This window comes from Neomonachus schauinslandi, chromosome 9 (assembly GCF_002201575.2).
Source record: "Neomonachus schauinslandi chromosome 9, ASM220157v2, whole genome shotgun sequence".
Classification (NCBI taxonomy): domain Eukaryota; kingdom Metazoa; phylum Chordata; class Mammalia; order Carnivora; family Phocidae; genus Neomonachus; species Neomonachus schauinslandi.
The window spans coordinates 19,815,597-19,833,579 of record NC_058411.1 but is presented as its reverse complement, the minus strand read 5'-3'; positions in this window follow the sequence as shown (position 1 = coordinate 19,833,579).

The window sequence follows — 17,983 nt, the reverse complement described above, 5'->3', positions numbered from 1 at the left end:
AGTTTCTTCTTTAGAAAAAAAATAAAAATAATATTATTTCTGGTCTTCCAAAAGGGTTAGTTTAAATATTCAAATAAAAACACAGGTGGGCGTGGGGTGCCTTGGTGTCTCAGTTGGTTGGGTTGAGCGTCAGACTCTTGGCTTCTGCTCAGGTCATGATCTCAAGGTTGTGAGGTCGAGCCCTGTGTGGGGCTCCACGCTCAGTGTGGAATCTGCTTGGGATTCTTTCCCTCTTCCTCTCCCTCCTCCTTTGCCCCTCCACTTGCTAGCACAAGTTCTCTCTTCGCTCTCTCTCAAATAAATAAATAAATAAATAAATAAAATCTTAAAAATATATAGATGGGAAAGTATTTTATATTTATGTAAAATTTTCCAATTTTCAAATATTGTTATTAATAGAAATATCCTATTAGGTGTGAGAGAAAGGGCAAAGTAGACCACTAAGACAAAAGAATTAATATAGAAATTAAAGAAGTTTAAAAGAAAGTATCTAGCTTGCAAGAATGGAGGCATTATTGCTTACATGGGTAGTTTTAAGAGTTAAAAAAAAAGTGTATTTTTAAGGCAGTTAATATAGTGGCTGGCACATGGCTCTCAATAATTGTAACTAGTAAAAATTAATTACAGAGTAATACCCCATACACATTAAAAAAATAAATCTAAGAATTTACCATGCTTTGGTCAATAAAAAGGCAGAGTTTCAGAGATATGTGGATCATATGGCAATATCTGTCCCAATGATTCAGTATGACAATACAGTCTATGTTACTATAATAAATTAAAACCAGATTCATCGTACTTATAAAAGCAAATACAACAACCAGCAATAATGACAAATATGAATCACAGTTTTAGAGTCTGCCTCTGAAACGAAATTGCTTGGCCAGGTATCACCTCATTAATTATCTTACCCTCAAGATAAATGAACCAATTTTATAATCTTAAGAACACTGAATTATATTTCAGAGAATAATCAGAATTACATATAGAAAAGAACATACTTGAAATCTCCCTGATTCCATAAGGCTTTACATTTCAAGACAAAGACAAGGCTTTTTAGGGATTGAGTTTTATTTATGGCTGGAATTTTTTTTTTAATTTCTTGATTAAAGGGGATAGATTGAAATGCTTCATAAAAGGGCACTTGTACATCAAATAGCTCTCACTTGACTGTATTTTGATGACTTTAGTATGAATTACTCACAGACATAGAGGTAAAATTTCCCTTGAAATACATATTTGGTTTTTAAGTTAATAGGGTAATGTACCTGGGGCAGATTGCCTTTGGAGAAGGCACCTATAAAATCCAAAGTATTTTCAAATAGTTCTTTCACCAAATATAACAAAAAAACAGAACACATTCTCTAGCAGCAAACCCCAATACTATTGAGATTTGTCTCTTACTAATGTTCTTTTGGATTGGTTCCTGGAATTTAATGATTAAAATTGGCCTGCAGAAGAAGAGATCGTAGGGTTATAGGAAACCTGGATTAAATGTGAAGATGCACAAATTTTAGATAGAGTTCCAGGAAGACTCTGGTTCTCTGAGGAGGCAGGGAGTGGGAGTGCTGGGACAGCTGAGAAAAACTAAGGAGAAGAGAGCCCTACAGCCCATGCAACATGGCAGCATCTCACATCCCCCTGATAAGTATTGGCTGTTCATGGGAGATTTCATCCATGAAATCGATGCTTAGGGTAAACAAATAAACAAAATGAATGATTTTTCCCTTGAGTTTCCTGGCAACAATGATGAGTAGGAGGAAAAGGAGGAGGTTGCAGGAGGAGGGGAGGGGAATGGAGAAGACCCTGGTGGTGGTGGCCATGGTGGTGGCGATGGCAGCTGTGGCAGGGATGATGGTGATAATAAAAAGAGTCCTGTTCTTATGTGAATAGCCCATAGTAAGTCTTTTCACCTCAACACTTTAAAAAAAATATTCATAGCTTTTCTTCCACAGGGAAATTGTCTTTGTTGCCTAATTACATAACGTGTTTTGAGAATGCTCCAGCTGCAGACTGCTAATTGAAAGCTCTCCCTGTGTCTTATCTCAAACATATCTTTATATAGGTTCAACCATGTTTAATATCTCATTCACTGGGAGGAAGGTGCCAACCCTTTCCCCACCCAAATTATAATTTCATTTCCAGAACAGCAACCGATTTGTATTTGTGGGTCAACATTAGGTTCAGGGCAATAGTTACGCATTTTGAGAAACAATTACCAGTTAGTCACACTAAGAATTTGGATGGTATAGAACATGGAACACATGGTGAATAAGGTATTAAGAAGATTCAGGACACATTGTGTTTCTCTGTCTGTGGGAATTTTACTCAACTGAAAGCATTAGCATGGAATTTTCTTAGACTTATTAGCAATACGTATTCTTTTTCCATACCCTCCTATCAAAATCTATTGTTTACTTCTTCCTCTCCTTCCCCCACCCCTTAGGAAAGAATAGCTAATAGTTTAAAAGATCATCATTTCCAGTGATAGCTGTATTTCAGCAGTTCACCAGGGGATGAAGCCTATATTAAAATGATGCAAGGAAATATCAGCAGTGGGGTATGGCAATTTGATGGGGAAGGGCAAGAGTGGAGATGTCCTCAGGGTCAGAATTTACACAGATCTGGATTGGATCCCTGCCTCATAACTTGATATTCATGTAAATTTAGAAAGTTATTTATCTCGATGCCTCAGTGGGCCTTGCTGTAATGAATATGGAATACATGTGAAAATGCCTACCCAAGTCCTGCAAGATACTGGAAGATGGTAGGTGCTCAGTAAACAGGAATGCTCACTTCTTCCCAATGCATTGTACCTGAGAGGCAGTTGCAAGCACCTGATTATTGTTCAGTTGAATAGGCAGAATGACCTCAAACATTTCTTTTTGCCCTGACAGATAGATAATATATTGGTTGGAAAGAGCCTAGAGATAGATTCTTTTGCTATAAGTAATTTATAGATATAAATTCTGTCTTCTTGTTTTCAATATTGTAATCTAATTCATTTCTCCATCATAGGCAAATTGTTCTTTAGGTTTGGAACTGTTTCTCTTTCTATTTAGAGTTAAAAAAATTGCCAGGACTCTGGAACTTCCTAAATCCTTTTAATGCATATTAGAGATACTAGGTGTATCAAAGATATATTACTTTCTTCATGATTTTTATCTCCTTGTGTTTAGGTTGACCATATTCTCTTTCTACTCATCCAGTAAATTGCTCAGGTTTTAATCAGGTTTTAAACTCTAGAAGGAGGTACTTTTGTGGGGGACAAGAGAGCTGTATTTATGCTATATTAATATAAATATAATTAATATATATATTACATATTTATAATATACAATCTATATAATCATCTGATGAGTGTTCCTTCTTACCTTACTATTGGAGTATAGCACCTACAAAGCACATAATCTAAAATGAACAGCTAAATTTATTTTTACATATATATCCAAATTGTAATTAATATATAGATTAATATATAGAATCATCATCCCAGAAGCCTCCATTATACACTCACATAGTCAACACCCTCCCTCCAAAACTACCTTTCTGACATCAGCCATCACCGAATAACTTTACCTAATTTTTAAAATTTCCTATAAATGGAATAACATAGTACATTCTTCTTTGTGTGTCTGGCTTTCAGTATTATGTTTGCAAGATTTGTCCATGTTGTTCTGTATAGCAGTAATTTATCACTGCTGTGTAATATTCCATTGCATTAATAAACCATGTAACAATAAAACATCTATTTATTCTAATGTTGATGGGCATCCACATCACTTCAAGTTTCGGCTATTATGAGTAAAGTTGCTATGAAAATTCTGTACATATTTTGTGGAACACACATGTACTATTGGAATTCTGGAGTGAAATTGCTAGACCATTGAGTATGGACACTTTCACCTTCAGAAGATATCAACAAACAGTTTTCTAAAGTGGTTTACCAATTTTCATTCTTACCAGAGGTGTATAAAAATGATACTGCTAAATATTCTTATTAGTTTTAATTAAATTTTCATTTCTGTTCTTTCTTAAAGTTCTTGTTAATCCAACGTATATTTTGCCATTTCCGACTGATTTTTTTCTCTTGCTGTTGAGCCTCTTTAATGAGTTGTTATTATTTTTTGTCTACATAGTAGGACTCAGGCTTTTTAATTTGAAGTTTTCTGGGTGACCATGATCCCTTAGGAAGTGGAAAAGGAAGTATTCTTTTGAACAGGTCACATGAGTAGCTAAGGTATCTGGAAGATTCCACCTTAACTCCCATGCTTACTTGTTTGCTTTAGTCTTAGGGACACAGAGAACAGTCTACATTAAGTTCATCTTTGACTCAGTCTGACAAAGCACACTCACACAGAGACAATGTCAACCTGCCCAGTGGGTAAACAGTTAACAGTAGGCTGAAGTCTTCCCATTATGAGGCTATAATTCTACAATCCAAGCACCATCCAATTCCACAAGTGACAGTCACACACACTGCTCATCCTACTTAGCTCTTGTAAAACATTTATTTCTCTTAGGATAATATATATAATTCTGTTTTTCAGAAAGCCGGTTACCCTGGCAAACCTATACCCTCTCTCTAACACATTTTTTGTTCTGTATTTCTTTCAAATGGCCTGAAAAGTTCGTTGTTCTTTTTCCATTCGATGCTAAGGGGGAAAGTAACATTTCTCATATTTATTAATTCATTCCAGTTCCCATTTGAATGAGTTGTTCTTTTCAGAGACAAATAATGAATTGGTATGTTATTGAAAAAGAGATATTCAACACTGTGCCTTGTACCTGTTTAGCTTCCCATACAATGGCAAGCAGAAATATTTATAAGATCAAGTATATTTGAACAGCCAGAGAAAGATGTCAGTTAAGTACAAATGGTAATATTTGCGTCATATTAGCCTAAGCTGTCTTACTAGTGGCTGACTTTTTACTACTGTATTGTGAACGAAATATAGTCAAATGTTGATCTCTGGAGCCACCTGAGGTTTTTACAGCTTTCTGAAACCTATCATAAAATGTAGACTTGCATATTTCCCTTGATATATTTTTTGTAGCTCAGTTTATGGGTTGTTTACAAATCATCATATATATGAGTAGAAATATAGATGAATTATAAGCACATATATTCCTTTTTCCACTATATAATTCTAAAAATAATTTAACCTAAACTCTTTACATGAGTTTGAGATTATTTTTACTTGCAATCATCTTTGGTCTAGAATATTAATTCAAGATGTTCTCTATTCTAGCCTCCTGCTGAGAGTAAGAAGTTCAAAATCATAAGCACGTAAACCTGAAGCTATCCCAAACAATAATTTATTGATCCATGCTTGAAAAAAATTCTCTATTTCAGAGCTTTGGAAGTAGGAAATAAATTTGTAGAACAATAGATTCTCAAGATAGACTAAAACTCTGGAGGTCACCTAAAATAAACCACCACTTCATTGCTTAAATGTCCTCTATAGTTTCAGTTGGGGATTGAACACTTCCAGAGTGCTCAGCAAACGTAGAACTATGTAGAAGTAAAACCCTTCGCTAAATGGTTGTCCTGATGCTAGTTGTGTCTTTAGGACTGAAGGGTACAGGTTTAAACTTTCTTTCAGTGACAACTCCACAGGCATTTAAGGGCCACCCTCTAGTCTCCCTGTAACTTGCCTTTCTGGTTTAAACCTCTGGTTCTTTCACCTATTCCTCATACATTGGGTCTTGATTCCCTTCTCAACTGCCATCACTCTCTTCTGTGGGCATTCTAGTTTGTGGCAAAGAGAAATATCACCAGTGTAGTTTCAAACTGTTCATGAGAACAGAATGTCTTCATTCTTGACAGACATTCTTTGAAGCAGACTGTTTGCATTAACAGTTTTAGCATATAGATGTAAATATACATACATATAAATATATAAAAATGTATCTTGTTTATATATATTATGTAATTATAAATGTATATAAAATATTTAAAATACGTAAAAAATATATAACTTTCAGTCATGTGAAGCTTATTACAACCTCGAAATCTATTTCACACAGTGTTAAGCCATATTTCTACCATATTGAATTGGAAGTTTGTGGAATATCAAAGGCAGTGAATGGTGGATTAGGGATGGACTAAACATAAATATTCTGTTTAATGCTATTTATCTTTAAAATTTAACCTATAATTTTACTTTATCAAGGTCTTGTTGGATTCTGATAAGTCCTTCCAGCTTTGTATGAATTCAAAAGTTTGGTCAGTATTTTAACAGTTCTTACTAAATCTGTAATTAAAAATTTTTCCAAGAGACCAAGTTTTAGATAAAATCATACACAATTTGATCCACAATTCATATTGTTTGGACAAAACCCTTTATTCAGTTATAAATCCAACCAGATAGCACTAATTCTTCATCTTATCAGCATTGAGAACAGAATTTCTTAAGATGTTACATAGCTCTGAGGAACTCTCATAGCAATATGGCACGTCTCTGTTCATGGGGAAACATTTGATGGAACTGGCTACTCACAGGGAAGCTTCTTCTCTTAGAGCTTTCCATTTGTTCCTTCTAGTGCTTTGTATTTTGCTGAATAAAACTTGCCATGTAAAAGTGGACCACCAATGCCAAGTTTTCCCTAGAGAACATTCAAATAATTATAAAATCTAATTCACTAACATGTATATTTTATATCAGTTAGCAGAAAAAGTAAATGATATTAATTTGATATGACCTAATCTTATTTCCAAGTGTTCTCAGTTCCTGGGATGTAAGTCCTATGCCAATCAGAAATTTAGATTATCATTCATTTCATAGATAAATTTTTATTACCTAGTCTATGATATAGTTAGAAATTTATGACTTTAAAACACAGGATACTATCCCTGTCCTCAAGAAATTTACCATCTTGAGTAAGAAATTAGAACTCAGAAGTGACTAATTAAACACACATTTTTGAAGGTACTATGAAAGTTAGTGGCTCTGATCAAGGAATTTGGGCGAGTGAGTTGATTTTTTTTAAAAAAATGAGTATCATAGAGGTCAATTTTCTTGAGGTGCAGAATTTGGGAAAGAGAAAAATATATATCCAAAGAGGAATCTTAAAGTCTTCCTTAAAAAAAAGGGGGGGGGGGATTTAATCTAACTGCTGTAACTCGCTAAAGAATTACATTACCTTTCAATGGCTTTTTGGTTTTTGGTATAGATTTTTTTGATGTTTCAGTGTGCAGAAACTACTCTCAAATGAATAGCTTGGTCTACTTAAATGGAAATCTTACCTTGACCATATTCAGAATAAATTCTCTTTTATTTTGAGCTATCTTGCATCCCTATATCTATATTGCTTCCTAAATACCAATAATCGGATAAAGGAAGTATTTCACTTCTGGTCCTTCATAATTTATAAGGACAACCTCTGGCCTCTGGGAAGTGTCAACACAAAGCCTAATAGTGGTGATTTGGCAGTAAAGTTGTTAAGTTTAGGTAGGGTTTTTGTGACATTCTGGACATAGTTTCCAAAAAGGCATTCTCTCTCTTTTTTTAAGTGTTTGTTTGTTTTTGTTTGTTTTTTTTATAATCTCTATCCCCAACATGAGGCTCGTACTCACGACCCTGAGATTTAAGAGTCACACGCTCTTCCAACTGAGCCAGCCAGGTGCCACAAGGCATTCTCTTTTGAGTTAGCCATGTCAGGTCTAGCTTCATAAATCTATGCAGTAGGCTAACCACAAGTGCGGCCCACTTCTTTTCATGTTGCTGTCTTCCGATAATTAGATACTCTTAGTTACTCCACTGAACACAGAGAAGACTGCAAAGGAGAAAGGAGATCACAGCTTCATACTTCTACAAAATGATATGCACAGCATATAACATATGTTGTACTAAAATATGTCAGCAATTACAATGACCTAGGCATTGTTTTAGACATTTTATCTTATATAAATAAATAGACAACTATTTACTTTAATCCTCAAAATAACTCTCTAACGTAGCTATTATTTACCCTATCTTAGAGAAACACTGAAGATCATGGAGTTTATTAAATGAGGTATCTTGATTCAAGTCTTACAGCTATTAACGATTACAACCAGACTTTCTGAGATCGCTTATTCTTAATTTCTAAGTCTCTGCTCTTTAAGGGAGCTATATGGACTTTTCTTTGGCAGGTCTAGGATTGTCCATGAATAAATCTTATATATTTCATGAACTTATTACTTCAGTCTCTGCTGCTGTTACACTTATGGGTCATTTTATAAAAAATGCCTACCAACCCCCTAACATCAGTTTTGATTTTTTGGGTTGGATATGAAATATTTCCAGGACAAATAAAGTAGCTGAGATTATCAAAGGATATAAGCTACTTGCTTCTCTTCATTGATTCTTTTACTGTTGAGTGAGTATTGTAAAAACACAGATGCTATGAGAGATGATTTATGGTTCAGTTCAGAGTCAGAAGTTTTTGTAAACCCAAACCTCTTTTTTTTTAATTTTATTATGTTAATCACCATACATTACATCATTAGTTTCTGTTGTAGTGTTCCATGATTCATTGTTTGCATATAACACCCAGTGCTCCATTCAATATGTGCCCTCTTTAATACCCATCACCAGGCTAACCCACCCCCCCAGCCCCTCCCCTCTAGAACCTTTAGTTTGTTTCTCAGAGTCCATAGTCTTTCATGGTTCGTCTCCCCCTCCGATTTCCCCCCCTTCATTTTTCCCTTCCTACTATCTTCTTTTTTTTTAAACATATAATGTATTATTTGTTTCAGAGGTACAGGTCTGTGATTCAACAGTCTTACACAATTCACAGCGCTTACCATAACACATACCCTCCCCAATGTCTATCACCCAGCTACCCCATCCCTCCCAACCCCCACCACTCCAGCAACTCTCAGTTTGTTTCCTGAGATTAAGAATTCCTCATATCAGTGAGATCATATGATACATGTCTTTCTCTGATTGACTTATTTTGCTTGGTATAATACCCTCCAGTTCCATCCATGTTGTTGCAAATGGCAAGATTTCATTCCTTTTGATGGCTGCATAATATTCCATTGTATATATATACCACATCTTCTTTATCCACTCATCTGTTGGTGGACATCTTGGCTCTTTCCATAGTTTGGCTATTATAAATAATGCTGCTATAAATATGGGGGGGCATGCTTCCTTTTGAATAACTGTTCTTGTATTTTTGGGGGGTAAATACCCAGTAGTGTGATTTCTGGATCATAAAGTAATACTATTTTTAACTTTTTGAGGAAGTTCCATACTGTTTTCCACAGTGGCTGCACCAGTTTCCATTCTCAGCCAACAGTGCATGAGGGTTCTTTTTTCTCTACATCCTTGCCAACACCTGTTGTTTCTTGTGTTGTTGATTTTAGCCATTCTAACAGGTGTAAGGTAATACCTCACTGCAGTTGTGATTTGCATTTCCTGATGGTAAGTGATAATGAGCATCTTTTCATGTGTCTGTTGATCATCTGTATCTCTTCTTTGGAGAAATGTCTGTTCATGTCTTCTGCCCATTTTTTAATTGGATTATTTGTTTTGGGGGTGTTGAGTTGTATCAGTTCTTTATATATTTTGGATACTACCCCTTTATCAGATATGTTATTTGCAAATATCTTCTCCCATCCTGTAGGTTGTCTTTTAGTTTTGTTGATTGTTTCCTTAGCTATGCAGAAGGGGAGAGATTATTTTAAAACACATTTCTATTTGGAGAGAAAATTCAACAATATGGTGACATCATTTAAGACTGATTGTCTGATGATATCTACTTAGGTTAAACCAAAATAGATAAGTCAAATACACCCAAGTGTACAAGTTCCTAGCAAAGCATAAGATGTCATTAATATTTAATAGCACCCTGGCTTCCAAGCATTTTTGAGTGTGATTATTAGGTGGTATTTACATGTTACTCAAAGTCTGCCTTAAAGGAATATAAGAAACTAAACAAACATATTATTATGGGGTCCCAGATATTGGTAAGTGTTGTATGTTCTTATGTAAAAAGAAATAACCTACCGTCCTATATAGCATTGTTGCTTACTAAGAAAAGATTGTTTTTAATACATCCAGTTGACTATTAAACAGCTTTTATCTTCTGAAGACCGTTTAAAGAATATTTATAAAATAACTAATTGAAAACACTGGAAATTGTCTTCAAGATATTTACTTGATGTATGTAGATATAGCTATTAAAAATAGCAGTTAAAAACCCCACATGTATACAAAGTAGTATTAAGTGAAGATAAAATGATGGAAAGAAAATCACCTGGTGATGAAGGAAAGAAATGGATACTGCTGTACAACTAGGAAGAGAGGGAGCACAGATGGAAAAAAAAATGCTTTCTAAACTCAAAAAGGCAAAGTTTTCCAAGATTCTTATACCTTTTTATTAGAAATTTAGATTCTTAAAAAATGGAATCTGGAGACAAAGAGCTTCTTGAATATACAAAAGAAAAAAGTAGAGGCATTTTTCATAAATCTTAAAATGAGACTAGTTGTTTTGAAGGAATTTTCATTAGGGTAGAGAAAATTCATAGCAATTATTTAGAGTAAGTGTTATCTTTAAAAGACTTGGTTGTCACAACACTTATTCTAGAGATGAACACTGTAGAAAGGCTTTAAAATTCTTTTATGACATGTCCATCATTTTTCATGGAAGATGCTCAGATATTTTGAATAGGAACATCTATTAAAAACTGTAAATCTAAAAAACAGTTTTCAGGGTGTCTGGATGGCTTGGTCAGTTAAGTGTCCAATTTTTGATTTCAGCTCAGGTCATGACCTCAGGGTTGTGGGATTGAGCCCTGAGTTAGGCTCTGTGCTCAGTGGGGAGTCTGCTTGAGATTCTCTCTCTCCTTCCTCTGACTCATGTTTTCTTTCTCTCTCTCTGTCTCTCTAAGATAAATAAATAAATATATTAAAAAATAAAAAGTAAAAAACAATTTCTGTTTCATTTTATTTAATTTTACCTCCTTCACTTTTTTTTAACCATATATGCCATTAGATTACTCTACCTTCATTATTAAAGGTAGATTTTTGTTGGTATAGGTACACTTTAAATCCCCCCCAAACTATCACTTGAAATTTGACTATTTTTGCAATTTTATTCTATTTTATGCCTCTTTATGTACCAGAGATAAATGAATTGATGAATGTATTTATATAAAGTATAGCCCCACTTCAATGGCCATCCTTAAAGCCCAAATTTCTAAAGCCACCTTACTGATGATTCTTGACAGAATAAACTTAGAGGTGGGTGGTAATTAATTTCTCTAGAGAGAGATTCAAATTGATTATTGACTTAATTTTATTCAATTGTATTATCATATGCAATCAGAATACATGTGATAAATATTTTATAATTCCTCATTAAATAAACTCTCCTTCATAACATTGCACAATATTTTAAATATTTCCTTATTTTTTGGAAAACTTTATTCTTTTCTAATCATCTGAAATCATGCAAAATAGTAAAGAAGACAACATTCATTGCATATTATATTTGGAAGCTTTATGTTCATTATCTCATTTTATTCTCACTTAATATCTGTTAACAGTCTCATTTTACAGATGCAGAAACCAGGCTAAGTAGCTTGTTAGTATGCCTTACAATATATCATGTTGAAAAAGGTAATCCGTATCCATGTTTAATTGTTTCTCTTGGTTTTATTTCTCCTACCATCTGAAGTGTAGTTATCAATAGATATTTTATGTTAATCTGGCCTCAAACAAATAAGATGTCTGTCCCTAATCTAACTCAAGAAGTTTATTACACAAACTGTTCAATATCAGTTGTCCCAAAGCCTAGGACTAAATGTAGAACTTCAAAGTGCCACATTAGTCAAAACAATGTTCCTCCTTTAATTACTTATATTTCTTAGATTTCTGTATTTAGATCTAATTTAAAGAATATACCCCAAGAGATTAAAAAAAATGACAAAAGAGAATGGGTAGGTTTTAAACATTGTACTCTACACTCAGTAATAAACAAAACAAAACAGAACAACAACAACAACAAAAAAAACAAACATTTACAATCTCATGAGAAAAATCAATGGCTTTTCTTTTTTCCCAAAAATGCTTATTCACTAATTGGCACAATAGACTCCCACCAGGATTCTCCATCAGGAGGTGTGTGAATATAAAATCAGCAGGGTGAAGTTGAGGAGTAAAAGAAATATAATTTGAGATAAAAATACATTTTCTTCAAAACACATTATAAATCTTTGAGCATTCCCTGAGTTCCTAATCCCACTTGGCCAGATAATTTGGAATTCCTTAATTGTTCTCATAGTAAACTTCAAATCAAAATCAAGTGTTTACCAAACTTGAGGCTTCAACTTCATCCTTCCACTATACATGATTTTGGGTAACTGGATAAATTCAGATAATGAAATTAGGTTTTAGCTTTCATTATGAACTATTTGCAATAGGGAAGGAAAAAAAAAAGGAAAGGAGTGAGTGACTTTATCATTAAATGTAAAGTAATGAATTCATAGTGTCCAGAATTTAAAATCAAATACTGTAGAAGTTCAAAGGTGTGGATTTATTAAATTTTACAGGTTTTGGGATCACAAAAAGTGGAGACTGGATTTCTCTTAAATAGAATTAACACCTCAGGGTACCTGGGTGGCTCAGTCGGTTAAACATCTGCCTTCAGCTCAGGTCATGATCCCAGGGACCTGGGATCAAGCCCTGTGCCCAGGGTCCTGGATTGAGCCCTGTGGCTGGCTCCCTGCTCAGCAGGCAGTCTGATTCTCCCTCTGCCCCTGCCCCTGCTCATGGTCTCTCTCTCCCTCCCAAATAAATAAATAAAATCTAAAAAAAAAAAAAGAATTAGGAAGGAAAGATGGCAGAGGAGTAGGGTACCCTATTTCAACTGGTCCCCAGAATTGAGCTGGATATCTACCAGACCACTGTGAGCACCCACAAAATCAGCCTGTGATGTAAGAAGATATGGATCTCTAAAAACAGAATATCGCAGGCGGTTGGTTTTGAGGTACGAAGTGGGGAGCCCTGATTCCACGGGCAGATATCAGAGGATAAATGGCAGCGGGAGGGTGTCTGGCCGTGGGGATCCTACACCACCGGTGAGTGACAGCCTCGTGCACTGGGGACGGGGCACAGACTCGCAGACCGGTGGCAGCGTGGAAAGGATGTTAGGGCAGCCCCCGGGGTGGAAACCGGAGCGGTGGCATCGCACGTGTGAACTGGGAGCGGCTGGCAGTTTTAGAAGCACAAAAGGCAGAGATGTGCCCCAACCTAGAGGCAGGACTGGGGGTGCTGCGGAGGGGCGTACAACCCAGGATGCTGCAGTTTATAGAAGCACGGACAGAAACGGAGATGGTGTGGCCTGGAGAGCTCACTGAAGAACAGACTGCGGTCTCTGCTCTGAGGCAGAGGGTTGGAAACAGTCTCTTCTGCTCTGACTCGCGGAAGAGATATGGAAAGCCACCAGGGAAAGCCACCAAAGAACAAAAGCCCCCAAAATTGATTCCCACTGAGCCCATCCCCTGCCACAGGGGGGGCAGGGCAACTCCGCCCAAACAGGGTTGCCTGAGTAACAGCATGGCAGGCCCCTCCCCCAGAAGACAGGCTGGGAAAACAAGAGGCCAGCAACCCTAAGGTCCCAAGAAAACAGGTGCATCTTCCTTGGGTTCTGGTCAATAATTTGGACTCTATACATTCCCTCAAACACCCATCAACAGAATGACTAGGAGGAGGAGCCCCCAAAACAGAAAAGACTCAGAGATTATGACTTATGCTGCAGATTTACAAATGGATGCAGATATAACCAAGATGTCGGAGATGGAATTCAGGCTAGCAATTGTGAAGACAATGGCTAGAATGGAGAAATCAATTAATGGCAACATAAAGTCTCTAAGGGCAGAAATGAAAGCTGGATTGGCAGAATTTAAAAATGCTATCAGTGAGATCCAATCCAATCTAGATAATCTAACAGCTAGGGTAACTGAGGCAGAAGCATGAATAAGCGACCTGGAAGACAATATAATAGATAAAAAGGGAAAAGAGGAGGCCGGGGAAAAACAACTCAGAATCCATGAAAATAGAATCAGAGAAATAAGTGACACCATGAAGCGTTCCAATGTCAGAATAATTGGAATCCCAGAGGGAGTGGAGAGAGAGAGAGGACTAGAAGATTTATTTGAGCAAATCGTAGCTGAGAACTTCCCTAATCTGGGGAATGAAACAAATATTCACGTCCTAGAGGCAGAGAGGACCCCTCCCATGATCAAGGAAAACAGGCCAACACCCCAGCATGTAATAGTAAAACTTGCAAATCTTAGAATCAAGGAAACCATCTTAAGGGCAGTTAGGAGGAAGAGATTCCTTACGTACAGAGGGAGGAACATCAGAATAACGTCAGACCTATCCACAGAGACCTGGCAAGCCAGAAAGGCCTGGCAAGACATATTCAGGGTACTAAATGAGAAGAACATGCAGCCAAGAATACTTTATCCAGCAAGGCTTTCATTTAGAATGGATGGAGAGATGCAGAGCTTCCACGACCAGCAGAAACTGAAGGAATATGTGACCACTAAGCTGGCCCTGCAAGAAATATTAAGTGGGTTTCTATAAAAGGAGAAAGACCCCAAGAGTGATATACAACAGAAATTTACAGGGACAATCTATAAAAACAATGTCTTCACAGGCAACATGATGACAATTAATTCATATCTTTCAATAATCACTCTCAACGTGAATGGCCTAAATGCTCTCATAAAATGGCACAGGGTTGCAGATTGGATAAAAAGATAGGACCCCTCTATATGCTGCCTACAAGAGACTCATTTTGAACCTAAAGATACATCCAGACTGAAAGTGAAGGGATGGAGATCCATCTTCCATGCCAGCGGACCTCAAAAGAAAGCTGGGGTAGCAATTCTTATATCAGAGAAATTAGATTTTAAATTGAAGTCTGTAATTAGAGACACAGAAGGTCACTATATCATTCTTAAAGGGTCTATCCAACAAGAAGATCTAACAATTGAAAATATCTATGCCCCCAACATGGGAGCAGCCATCTACATAAGCCAACTGTTAACCAAAATAAAGAGTCATATTGATAACAATACGTTAATTGTAGGAGACCTCAATACTCCACTCTCAGCAATAGACAGATCATCTAAGCAGAAAATCAACAAGGAAACAAGAGCTTTGAATTATACACTGGACCAGATGGACCTCATAGATATTTACAGACCATTCTACCCTAAAACAACAGAATACTCATTCTTCTCGAGCACACATGGAACTTTCTCCAGAATAGACCACATACTGGGTCACAAATCAGGTCTCAACTGATACCAAAAGATTGAGATTATTCCCTGCATATTCTCAGGCCACAATGCTTTAAAACTGGAACTCAATCACAAGAAAAAATTTGGCAGAAATTCAAACACTTGGAAGCTAAAGACCACTCTGCTCAAGAATGTTTGGGTCAAACAGGAAATCAAAAAAGAACTTAAACAATTCATGGAAATCAATGAGAATGAAAACACATCGGTCCAAAACCTATGGGATACTGCAAAGGTGGTCCTAAGGGGGAAATACATAGCCATTCAAGCCTCACTCAAAAAATTAGAAAAACCCCGAATTCACCCACTAACTCTACACCTTAAAGAACTAGAGAAAAAGCAACAAATGACGCCTAAGCCACGCATTAGAAGAGAAATAATTAAAATTAGAGGAGAAATCAATGAATTAGAAACCAGAAACACAGTAGATCAGATCAACGAAACTAGAAGCTGGTTCTTTGAAAGAACTAATAAGATTGATAAACCACTAACCAGACTTATCCAAAAGAAAAGAGAAAGGACCCAAATTAATAAAATTATGAATGAAAGGGGAGAGATCATGACTAAAGGAAATAGAAACAATTATTAGAAATTATTATCAACAACTATATGCCAATAAACTGAGCAATCTGGATGAAATGGAGGCCTTCCTGGAAACCTATAAGCTGCCAAGACTGAAATAGGAAGAAACTGACAACCTGAATAGGCCAATAAGCAGTAACGAGATTGAAGCAGTGATCAAAAACCTCCCAAAAAACAAGAGTCCAGGGGATTCCCTGGGGAATTCTACCAAACATTCAAAGAAGAAATAATACCTATTCTACTGAAGATTTTTCAAAAAAATAGAAACAGAAGGAAAGCTTCCAGACTCATTCTATGAGGCCAGCATTACCTAATCCCCAAACCAGGCAAAGACCCCATCAAAAAGGAGAATTTCAAACCGATATCCCTGATGAATATGGATTCCAAAATCTTCAACAAAATCCTAGCTAATAGGATCCAACAATACATTAAAAGGATCATCCACCACGACCAAGTGGGATTTATCCCCAGGATGCAAGGGTGGTTCAACATTCACAAATCAATCAATGTGATAGAACACATTAATAAGAGGAGGGAGAAGAACCATATGGTCCTCTCAGTTGATACAGAAAAAGCATTTGACAAAATAAAACATCCTTTCCTGATTAAAACTCTTCAGTGTATAGGGATAGAGGGAACATTCCTCAAGTTCATAAAATCCATCTATGAAAAACCCACAGTGAATATCATCCTCAATGGGGAAAAGCTGAGAGCCTTTCTGTTAAGATCAGGAACACGTCAAGGATGCCCACTCTCGCCACTGTTGTTCAACACAGTACTAGAAGTCCTAGCAACAACAATCAGACAACAAAAAGAAATAAAAGTATTCAAATTGGCAAAGAAGAAGTCAAACTCTCTCTTTTCACAGACGACATGATACTTTATGTGGAAAACCCAAAAGACTCCACCCCTAAATTCCTAGAACTCATACAGCAATTCAGTAATGTGGCAGGATACAAAATCAATCCACAGAAATCAGTTGCTTTCTTATATACTAACAACGCAACTGTGGAAAGAGAAATTAGAGAAACGATTCCATTTACAATAGCACCAAAAACCATAAGATACCTCGGAATAAACCTAACCAAAGAGGTAAAGGATCTATACTCTAGGAACTACAGAACACTCATGAAAGAAATTGAAGAAGACACAAAAAGATGGGAAAATATTCCATGCTCATGGATCGGAAGAATAAACATTGTTAAAATGTCTGTGCTACCCAGAGCAATCTATACCTTCAATGCCATCCCGATCAAAATTCCAATGACATTTTTTCAAAGTGCTGGAACGAACAATCCTAAAATTTGTATGTAATCAGAAAAGACCCCAAATCACCAAGGAAATGTTGAAAAAGAAAAACAAAGCTGGGGGCATCACGTTGCCTGATTTCAAGCTATATTACAAAGCAGTGATCACCAAGACAGTATGGTACTGGCACAAAAACAGACATATAGACCAATGGAACAGAATAGAGAACCCAGATAGGGACCTTCAACTCTGTGGTCAAATAATCTTCGACAAAGAAGGAAAAAATATGCAATGGAAAAAAGACAGTCTCTTCAATAAATGGTGCTGGGAAAATTGGACAGCCACATGCAGAAGAATGAAACTCGACCATTCTCTAACACCGTTCACAAAGATAAACTCAAAGTGGATGAAAGACCTCAATGTGAGACAGGAATCCATCAAAATCCTAGAGGAGAACATAGGCAGTAACCTCTTTGACATCGGCCACAGCAACTTCTTTCAAGATACATCTCCAAAAGCTAGTGAAACAAAAGCAAAAATGAACTTTTGTGACTTCATCAAGATAAAAAGCTTCTGCACAGCAAAGGAAACAGTCAACAAAACAAAGAGGCAACCCAGAGAATGGGAGAAGATATTTGCAAATGACACTACAGATAAAGGGCTCGTATCCAAGATCCAGAAAGAACTTCTCAAACTCAACACCCGAAAAACAAATAATCAAGTCAAAAGTGGGCAGAAGTTATGAAAAGACACTTCTCTGAAGAAGACATACAAATGGCTAACAGACACATGAAAAAATGTTCATCATCATTAGCCATCAGGGAAATTCAAATCAAAACCACATTGAGA